Source organism: Oryctolagus cuniculus, chromosome 19, assembly GCF_964237555.1.
Source record: "Oryctolagus cuniculus chromosome 19, mOryCun1.1, whole genome shotgun sequence".
In the NCBI taxonomy this organism is placed as follows: Eukaryota; Metazoa; Chordata; class Mammalia; order Lagomorpha; family Leporidae; genus Oryctolagus; species Oryctolagus cuniculus.
In genome coordinates, this window is record NC_091450.1 from 51,768,134 (window position 1) to 51,779,593 (window position 11,460).

General features: G+C 44.0%; 1 pseudogene; it reads right to left on the reverse strand.

Moving 5' to 3' along the window:
- Positions 1–8,346: 8,346 nt before the first annotated feature.
- LOC127489487 (serine/threonine-protein kinase LATS2 pseudogene) lies at positions 8,347–11,220 on the reverse strand (annotated as a pseudogene).
- Between the last annotated feature and the right edge of the window lie 240 nt (positions 11,221–11,460).

Genomic DNA, 11,460 nt, shown 5'->3' on the forward strand with positions numbered 1-11,460 from the left:
CTTTGGGCTTTAACAGGTGCTGGGTCTCACAGCAGCTGCTGGATGGGCTCAGAGCTCCAAAGCAAGGTCCTGAACTCCCTCTCCTGCCCTACTCTATAGTAGCTGTGGTCTTGTTCCAGTTTCTGCCAAGGTTTGTGGGAGGAGTGACAGAGGTTGTCTGGCTATGGAAAGCCCAATACTCAGTCTGCAGGCACAAGCCTTAGGGGCAGCAGCCACAGGGTTCTGTGTGATTCTGAATTTTATTGCAGTGGGCCTTGCACTGGAATTCAGCTCCCTCTGCCTCTCACAAGCAGGAAGCATCTCTCTCCAGACTGTGCTGCTTAGAGTAGGGAAGGGATGACACAGGCATCTCTTTCCTTTCTGATTTCTTCATTGCAATGCTTCTTCTTATTCTCCTAAAGGCACTATGGTCTCCCGCCTGGCATCTGTAGCTCTTGTGATGGTGACTTGATGTGTTGATAATTGTGAAACTTTCTGCCTCCATGGGAAGGTGGTCCCCAGATTATCTTACTCAGCCACCATCCTGCTTTGTACCACCTATAAATGCCTTTTGAACTGAGTAATGGGCACAGGCTGGAAGAATTATAGGATTAAGCCAGAAAAAAACCTAGATCCCCATAATTTCAGCATAAAGGGAAATACTGCTGAGGAATAAGAAGACAAGAGCTGCAGGGAAAATCTAAATCTTCTCAGGCATTAGTTAGGACCAAGTCAGAATACTGATAGAAATACAGACAGTAAGGCCTTCTTGATGAAGTTGCAGATAGAAACAAAGTATTAGAAACTTCAGTAAAGACCTTCCTCAGTGTACAGTTGCAAGGAACATAGTTGAATTGTTCCTATGTCTAAGGCATTATTCAGGACATAGTTTAAGAGCCATGAGCCAGGGTATCTGGCAGAAGGAAAATCTAAGGAGCAAAGCAGTCAAGGGTCTACACAACTTCTAACTACCTCCAGTAAAAAGAGGAGAGAAATTATTTAAAGATGGAATTTATAACTAAAATGGAAGGAGGGGCCGGCACCGTGGCTCAATAGGCTAATCCTCTGCCTTGCGGCACCGGCACACCGGGTTCTAGCCCCGGTCGGGGCGCTGGATTCTGTCCCAGTTGCCCCTCTTCCAGGCCAGCTCTCTGCTGTGGCCTGAGAAGGCAGTGGAGGATGGCCCAAGTGCTTGGGCCCTGCACCCCATGGGAGACCAGGAGAAGCACCTGGCTCCTGCCATCGGATCAGCTCAGTGCGCTGGCTGCAATGCACCAGCCGTGCCGGCCATTGGAGGGTCTCTCTCTCTCTCACTGTCCACTCTGGCTGTAAAAAAAAAAAAAAAATGGAAGGAGGAAGTAAAATTTTGAAAACCCTAAAGCTGGCCCTGTGAGTAATAATTTTCATGTTCAGGAGAGAATACTACAGATGTACCCAAGTGGCCATTTGCCAGGGGTTAATGTGGCTGTCAGTTACCCAGGTTCTAGTCATGAAGACAAGGCTTTTCAGAGGGATCTGTGAGGCAAACCAGGGCCTTCACCGCAAGATTCCTGGAGAGGACCCTTGGGGATCTCAGCATTCATTTCTCTGCTCCACCTCAGGACTCTGCTCCCCAGATTCTGGTACAGCATCCTGGACCACCACAGTCATCACCAAGTGAGCTCAGGTGTGGCCCGTCCCACTGCTACGTGAGGTACAAGCCAACATTTCTAGCAGCATCCACATGTTACTAATTCTGTGGCCACACAGACTGCAAGAGCTGTGGAAACACAGATGTCTCTATCTAGACAAAGGATAGCATGTGGGCAATCTGGGGCCCAGGTGAAGACTTGACACAGGGTACAGCCACTGCATAGAATTCCCACCACAGCAATGCCTCATGGGATTCATACTTTTTGAAGTCAAGCAGCCTCAAAAACATCATCTGATCTCTCTAGTTTACCCCCTAGTTAGGAAGACCACTAAAAGTTGATGTAAAGTATATCAAACCGGCAGCACCTGCCTCTTTCTTAGCTTCTTTAAATGTTGTTTCTTTCTCCCTCACCTGTTGCATAAATCTCTGTTTTAGCTTCATAGATCTCCTGAAAGCTAAAAAGCACATTTGTATTACTCTCACATTAAAATGCCCACATAAATAAATATAGGTTCTATAAAAGAACATTTACCAATATGACAACTTATAGATCATGGGATATATAAACTGAGGTATAATATTTAACCTGAGTATATGTAGACTATAAATAAAGAGTACTAAAAAGGGTACTATAATTTTTAACTACTTATAGTAGAGATTTCTTATTTCTGCCATTTTCTGTACTTCTTATATTTTGGCAATAAAATTTGAGGAAAGTTCTAATGATTGAAACTACTTTCAAAATAGTTGAAATAGGAGCTGGTGTTGTGGTGTAGCAGGTTACGCCATCACCCGTGATGTCAGCATCCCATATGAGCACCAGTTTGTGTCCTCGCTGCTCCACTTCCAATTAGTTCCCTGCTAATGCACCTGTGAAAGCAGTGGGAGCTGTACCAAGTACTTGGGCCTGTGCTCCCATGTGAGAGACCCAAATGGAGTTCCAGCTCCTGTCCTTGGCCTGGCCTAACTCCAACCCCAGCCACTGTGGCCATTTGGGAAGTGAACCAGTGGATGAAAGATATCTATCTCTGTCTTCCCAACCTGTCTTTCAAATAAATAAATCTTTTTAAAATAGTTAAAATAAAGCTAGGCATCTTTAAAAATATCATTCACTTAAGATAGTTCAATTCTGGTTGTCATCAAGGAATCATAACCAACTGACTACTAAAGTACTATAAATACTGTTACAACACAAATACCATCCATCTTCAATAGCGCTAAATACATCTGCTCTAAAACTTTTTCACTTGACTTCCAAGAATTGCATTAATGCTTTTCAACTCTTTCCTTCACCAAACCTTCTTAATTTCTTTTGCCAATCTGTCAGTGTTTGCTTATATTCACCAATCTCTTCCCTGATTCTGTTTCACATAAATACAAAAATCAAAACAAAATAATACCTTGGGTACATTTTTCAGTATACACAAATATTTCACTTATAAATGAGCTTTTTTAATATTGCTTCTATTAGTTCCACCTAAGACTTAGGATGATTAAAAAACCTAAAATGAAGGATGGGTTGGGATGGGAGAAGTACAATTATCTGCATGCCCAAATGACTACACTTTGTGGTTGTAGGGACTTTCTAAATTGTTCATCTAGTTGTTCCAGCCATGTCTGTACTCACTTAACTGGCTGGTTGTCCGGGCCCACATCAGTGAAACCCATTGACTGCACTTTGAAGTACCTGAAACGTTCTGGTTTCAGGTGGACGCTGAGTGTGCATCTGTTCTTTCAGGTCTTGCATATTGGTAGAAAGAAGCATATCCCAGAGCTGAACAAAGTCACAGTGATTTTCATTTTCCACTGGTCAGAAAAACAACACATCTACAACATTCACTGTCAATACCTGGCACTCAGTAAGCTTTCTTGAAAGAATGCAAGAATGGAAACCACGTTTAAAGGAAAGCCAACATTATCATCTGAATAACAGCAATAATTCTTTTAACAACATAACTGTGTTCCTACTAATACATACCAACTATATGAAGTTTATTTCTAGATTAGCAAATTTTCTTTAAATTCAATACATAAATAGAAAATAAAAAATAGTAAAACAATGTGTCTCACTAGCATCCACTATAGGTTTTCATGGTTAGTGCATTAGTACTTTACAAACTATCCTGAAGGTATTTCACAGACTTCTAACAAAGTATGTATTATAACATCACTGAAGGAAATACTTTTATTAAGTAAAATTCTACTAACAAAAATATATGCAAAAGATAGATTATGCATGCTTTAGTTATAAAATCCCATTTATATTCCATACATGTGTTTCACTAAACAGTATACTGAAATAAACCAAAAATGCAGAAGCAACTATAGTTCTATCAGATAAAGTAGGCTTTGAGGCAAAAACTGCAAACCAAGAATTAGAAGGTCATTGTATAAAGACAGAGGAGTCATTTAATCAAAAGGATATAGCAGGACTGGCATTTAGTCTAGTAGTTAACATGCCAATTAAGATACCTGCTTCACATATTGGAGTACCTGGATTCAGTACCAACAGTCAGCTCCTGGCTCTGGCTTCCTGCTAAGGCAGCTCTGGGAGGCAGCAGTGATGGCTTCTGCATCCACAAGGGCAGCCTGGACTGATCTTCCAGCTCCTGACTTTAGCCCCAGCTCAGTCCCAGTGACTGTGATCATCTAGGGAGTGGACTGGTAGGAGGACGCTCTCTCTGTATAACTGTCTCTCTGCCTCTCAATTCAATAAATATATTCAAAATGACATAGCACTTATACATATATTTGCATCTAAATATATATTTTCACCTAAATATAAATATAGACTTATATATAAATATATTTGTACCTAAATATATAAATCAAATATTAATAAATCTTTAAGAACAATATAGACTGTAATATCATAGTAGCATACTTAGAAATCCCTTTCAGAAACTGGCTGATTGGGGCTGGCATTGTGGCAGTGAACTAAGCTGCTGCCTGCAATGTCAATATTCCATATGTGAGCACAAGTCCTGGTTGCTTTGCTTCCAAAATAACAATACGTCACCATCTTTTAAAAATAAATAAGTAGGCCGGCACCATGGCTCAATAGGCTAATCCTCCACCTAGCGGCACCGGCACACCGGGTTCTAGTCCTGGTCAGGGCACCGGATTCTGTTCCAGTTGCCCCTCTTCCAGGCCAGCTCTCTGCTGTGGCCAGGGAGTGCAGTGGAGGATGGCCCAAGTGCTTGGGCCCTGCACTCCATGGGAGACCAGGAGAAGCACCTGGCTCCTGCCTTCAGATCAGCGCAGTGCACCGGCCGCAGCATGCCGGCCGTGGCAGCCATTGAAGGGTGAACCAACGGCAAAGGAAGACCTTTCTCTCTGTCTCTCTCTCACTATCCACTCTGCCTGTCAAAAATAAATAAAATAAATAAATAAATAAATAAATAAAAATTAAAAGAAAAAATAGTCAGGATATGAAATCAACCCAAGAGTCCACCACTCAATGAGTGGATAAATAAAATGTAGCAAATAAGCACAATGGAATACCATTCAGCCTTAAAATGAAGGAAATTCTGTCATTTATAACAACATGAATAAACCTGGAGGCCATTTAACTACGAAATAAGCCAGGCACATGGGCAAATATGGCATGCTTTCAGTTATTTAAGGAATATTAAAAAGTTTAATTTACATAAATAGTGAATAAAATAGCAGTTATCAGGAGCTGGATAGAGTAGTGGATAAGGGAGATTTTGGTCAAAATATAAAATATTTTGTTAGATAAAAGTGAAAGTTCAAGACATCTACTGTACACTATGGTTACTATTGTTAACATACTGTATTCTTAAAAATTTCAATACTGAGTATATATTAATATTCTCACCACAAAGCTTGTGTATATGGTGATTAGCTCAATTTAGCCTTTCAACAACAGACACATAGTTCAAAGTGTCACGTTGCATATGAAAAGTACATACAATTTTGTCAATTAAAATTTTTTGTTAAAAAATCAACTCTCATGTCTTTCTCTTGTGTTGCCATTTCTAAAAGTCTCAGGATGACTTATTATTTATAGCACATGATAATTTTATATTTTATTTATATTCATTATATTTATATTTATTTTATATGATAATTTTACTATAGCTTATTTTACTTATAATTATTTATATTATACCTACATAATATTACATGTAGTATAACATATAGCAATATAGTAAAACATATTTGAATATTTCATAACTTTGAAACTCTAAAAATCCTACAGGTGACAGACATGGAATGTTTAACTCCATATTTCCAGAGCCTGCACTCTTTCATCACATTTACCTTGCAAAACTCCCCAGGGGTAGTCACGGCCTCTGACCATCCTTTTCCCAACTGTCACCTCATCCATGCTCCCTGCCACAGTGAAAGGCCTAGAAAATAAGAGTGATATTAATTGAATTCTTTCATACTAATGCAGTTGACGCTGTACAAAAATAAGAGATGAGAATGTCACAATACATCTAATTAAACAAAGGATATATACTGCATCAGATCTCAATACTTGACAGCATATATGTGCTAACAAATTTTTTGCCAACATTGATCTCAGATTATGCACATAACTGAAAATTATCTACTGAGCAGAGCCTACAGCAGGGTATCATGCTGTGGGGAATAAAAAGAAAAAAGATTTTAGTGGACATATAATTCTTCCCTATATTTACCCTGAAACACAGAGACATTGTTGAGGAAATGACATTCATACCACTTTTAATTCTAGTATAAAAATTAAAAGAAAATGGTACTGCCGGCGCCGCAGCTCAACAGGCTAATCCTCCGCCTAGCGGTGCTAGCACACCAGGTTCTAGTCTCTGTCGGGGCTCCAGATTCTGTCCCAGTTGCCCCTCTTCCAGGCCAGCTCTCTGCTGTGGCCCTGGAGTGCAGTGGAGGATGGCCCAAGTGCTTGGGCCCTGCACCCCATGGGAGACCAGGAGAAGCACCTGGCTCCTGCCTTCGGATCAGTGCGGTGTGCTGGCCACAGCGCGCTGACTGTGGCAGCCACTGGAGGGTGAACCAATGGCAAAAGAAGACCTTTCTCTCTGTCTCTCTTTCTCACTCACTCACTGTCCACTCTGCCTGTCAAAAAAAAAAAAAAATGGTACTAAAAAATAACTAAAACAATGTTACTGGATAAACATGGCATTTGCTTATAAGGAATACTATATGCATCCCAGTGAATTTGAAGTGCAATTTAGAGCAAAATGGGGTCTCTATAGCTCATGACAGAGAGGTTCTCCAGGCCAAGAATGTCTGAAAAATGATAACCAAAAAACCAGTACACAGGATTTTTTTTTTAGATTAGGCATTGATAAACGTATAAGCATTGTTTCTTAGATACATACTAAGTAATGCATACATTATGCCAAGAATTCAAAGAAAAATATGGAGAATAATATAATGAAAACTGTGATCAGATTTTTAAAAAGCAAAAGAATTTAAATAAATCACTTTAAATAGGCACCATACTAATTTGAAATAAGGAATATTTTGTTTACCTATGTAGTTATACATACATCTATACATCTAAGAAAACATGTATGGTTTATTTTTTCATCACACTGTCAATAAGAATCTTTGCTTGTTTACAAAGGTTAGAAAAATGTGCTAATTAAACCAAGCTACAGTTCAACATTTCAAAGCACACTAAAACCGTAAGATTACTCAAAAACCATAAGATTACTCAATTTCATTATGGTAACATCTCAGCTGTTACAACAGCGGGAGGAAGAAGCATTCAAGAGGTTAAGTAGCAGGGTTGGAGTTATTGAATTCCACATACCAGCTGCACCAAGAACCCAAGAGCATACTGACTACAGAAATGAACATGCGTCCACCAGTAACTTCAAAGTTCTGGCATAGCTATGTTAATCCCTTTTGATGTGTGAAAGTTTAGTATATGACAAACATTTCACTTTACCCCCCAAAGAACCCAATCATACCCACACACACACAAATCACTTTCCAGTTACACTTCTGCATGTCTTTAACAAAACAATAAGGGATATAATCATAGCAAACCACGGGATACCTTATCAGCACGCTATCTAAAATGCCTCATTTAAAAACACTGGGTAAAAACATATTCACAGCAGCTGCTGTGAATGGCTATGGTAATTTTATAATAGAAAAACCCTGCTCCAGCAGTGCTTTCCCCAGCAGATGTCTGAAATCACAGCACATCATCACCCTGCTCACTTCCTATTATACTGTAATACACACAAAGCCAAAAAAGCACCTTAACATCATATCACGATTTTGAAATGTGGGAAAAAATACAAACAAAATCCACTGTGTGGATAAAATGGTCTCCATGATATCTGGGCAGAGTGCTTTTTAAGTTTTTTATATTATTGCACAGACATTTGTTCTCACATGTTTTTCAGTTTTTATGTCTTTTCTTAAATGTGAATAAGTGCTACGGATAAAATACAAATGTAGAAAATAACAGCAGCATGATTTGTCAAAGTTAATCTATAATTCAGTAAGAAAAATAGGATTTCTAAACTGTACTAAATGTTTAAAAATATTGTTCTAATGCAGTGTTAAGTCCTCAAAAGCCGATTCAAAGTCACGTACACCCTCCCTGCGCAGCAAGCGGAACTGAGAAAAGCAGCTCAGCTGGAAAGAGTCCCTTCAGCTTCTGTGTCGGGCGTTCCCAGTGAAAAAGAAGTAGCCCACCTGGGCTGCTCCCCCGGTGACTGACACCTCATGGCCCCTGGCTGCACGGGCTACACGTAGACCGGCTGGCACCCTCTGTCGGATCCACCAGATCGGAGTTTTCCAATCTGAGTTCTCAGACTGTGAAGCCTCTGCTCCTGAAGGCTTGTGGCATCTAAAGGGGAAGCCACTGTCATCACAGCACCTTCAGAAAGGGAATTCACAGAAGGCGAGCTCCGGTGCCTGTTTCCAGGGCAGGCGAGCGTGTCCCAGGACTTGGTACTCCCTTCGCTGGCCTCATTCCACAGGCTTTCTTTATCTATGGGGTCAAAATCTGAGGTGTCCCATGGGGTGGCTGCTGGTGGGCACGTAGGGGGCTGGCTGCTTCCAGATGTCGCTGGAGAAGTCTATGGTGTGAAGAAGGGGTGGGCCTTTAAGTCATCTGCCTGTCCCTCCCCCAGGCAGACTAGAGCAGCTCAGCTTGGTGATAAGGTTGACCTGGCCTCTGGCTCAGCTTGACCTGGGCAGGAATGTGGAAGTGTTCTCCCAGTTGACCACCTTCAGCTGGGTTTCTGTGAGTGTGGGCACCAGCCCGACCGGCATCTCAAAGAGAATCATGCTGATGCTCCACAAGGGTGTACCTTTGCAGAGGAGTGATGTAACGTGGCAACCCAACCAGGGGGTGCACCAGACACCGCTGGTGCTGCTTGCTGCCTGCTGTTCCAGGGTCTTCAGCCTGTCCTCACACCGACAGTTAGACACATCATCCCAGAGGTCACTGAGCTCCATGCTGTCCTGTCAGATGTGGTTTCCTTTCTGGTAGTATTGGGAATTGTGAGTTCCACCTGCACCCCATGAAGAGGCCGAAATCTGTCCCTTTGATGTGACCATCCAGCTCTATCCAAATGTTGTCAGGCATGATGTCCCAGTAGATAAAGCCTATCTTGTGGACGCTCTCAATGGCCAACATCAACTCTATGATGAGAACCAGGCCAGGTGCTCAGGGAAGACCTCCATGTGGATCAGCAGGCTCATCACATCCCCACCAGGGACCAGTCCCTTACAAAGTACAGGCTGTCTTTGTCTTGGAAGGAGTAGTAGAGTTTCACCACGCACTCGTTGTCGGCCTCAGCCAGGATGTCCCTCTCAGCCATGACACAGGCCACCTGATTCCGGCTCAGCACATCCTCCTTCCTCAGGGTCCTCATGGTGTACAGAGAGTGAGTGTCCACCTTACAAGTAAAGTGCACTTCTCCAAAGGCACCAGGGTTTTGATTTTCACAAACATGGGCTTGTTCACCTTGGCCCTCTTCAGCCTGCTGTAATTAGACTCCTCCTGGTAGAGGATCTCCCTCTGTTCCTGCTCAGCTTCGCACAGTCCAGCTTTGGCCATCCCTTGCTCCAGCTGCATCCTCCGGTTCACCTTCTGCTGGTAGGTTTCTATGACATTTTCCACTTGTTGCTCCATGAATTACTTAAAGTGTGACTCGCTCCTCCTCCTCCTTGCTGTTTTTGCAGCCAAGGACTTAGGAAAAAGTCTGGATCTGCTTTTTGTCCTTCCCGCATCTGTGCCCCTTGGCGCCCTAGTGGCTCTTGTCTGCCCTTTTGGCGGGCTTGGCCGCTGCACCCCCTCGGAGGCTCTGCTCCATGCCCACACACAGGCCGTCCAGGTCGTACTGCTCCGACATGCTGGGCAGCAGCAGGTGATTCGGGTAGGGGGGCAGGCACCTGCAGTGTGGGCTGCCCAACTCCAGGTCTAGCAGGTATGGACTGCCGAGGGTGTTGGGGGCCAGCAGGGAGGGCTCGGCCTGGATGGGGACGCCCACCTGCAGTTGCTGGCTGTTGAAGGAGTAGGTCCTTCTGGGCGCGGGGCCGTCGGGCTGGCCCTTGGCTGTCAGGCCCCAGTAGACCCCAGCCTCAGGCAGCACCTTGCTCTGGAACAAGAGGCTGTGCCGCACGCCTTAGGCCAGAGGCTCCCAGGGCACCAGCAAGAGCGCGGCCTTAGGTGGCGCCAAGTAGCGGCAGCGAGGGGCCCGCAGTGCGGGGACCCAGGGAAGTGCGCCCCCCGCCCCCTCCATGCCCGCTGTCCCATAGCCTTAGGAGGGGTGCGCTGTCCAGGGGAAGGCTTGGCACCTCCTCCCGCGCCGCCCAGCAGGTGGTAGGGTGGGAAGGCGTCGCCCTGGAAACTGGGCCTCCATGACATCCTCACCTGGGTTGGCACCAGGCCCTTTCCTGGGGAGTCTGCTTAACGACTCGCACTGTCTGTTCCTTCCTGGGGCCCAGGCAGCCCGTCTTACTGATGTATTCCGGGGCCGTTTCTATACTCCTGCTGCCAGTCAGCTTGAGCGCTCTGCCCGCCACCTCCTGGTCACACCCTGCATTCACCAGCCTCTGCTGCATCTGCAGGTTCCCAGCAGTGCAGGTGCCGGATTCCTTAGCATCTGATTTCCCCCAGCGCTGTCTGATAAAAGCGGTGGCCCTCTGCCGTCCAGGGAGGCATCACTGCTCTGTCCCTCGGGCAACCCCTGAGTGGAAGGCCTGGGCGGCTGTTACAGCCCCTCGCGGGTCTCTTGCAGTCGCTGCCAGCTATTTCCAGAGTAAGTCATGGCAGGAAAAGTCTTTGGCCTCGTTGTTAGTCCAGTTTCCTTTCACCATAAACCTTCTTAAAGTCTTAAATTATTTAAAAATATAAAAAGCTGTCAATATTGTAAATATATTTTCAAGACAACTTCCTTTTGAAAATTTGCCTTCCTTCAACTTTTGTAGTCCCTAGAGAATCTAGATGTTGCAGAGCCTCCATGGTGAAGTCCTCACTCTCCTGCAGCGTGGTCTACGCCTTCCAAGGTGTCCTGGCCCAGGGCTCTGGGCCAGAGACCTGATGACAGTGGCTGGAGCTGCTGCAGGCCCCCCAGGGACATGGGCTGCCCCGGAGGCAGCTGCTCCATCTTCCCGGGCTCTCACGCTGCGGTTCCAAAGCGCACATCTCCGTAGGTTTCACAATTACAACTTTAGGATCTTGCTAATTCTTCCCACTGTGAACGCCCCCCTTGCTCTTCCCTTTCTTATTCTCACTCTTATTCTTTACTAAGATCTATTTTAAATTAACTTTATATATATATATATAATTAACTGTTAAGTATAGAATTCAATGAATTGTATGAAAGAGAAAAAATAAGGAAAATATT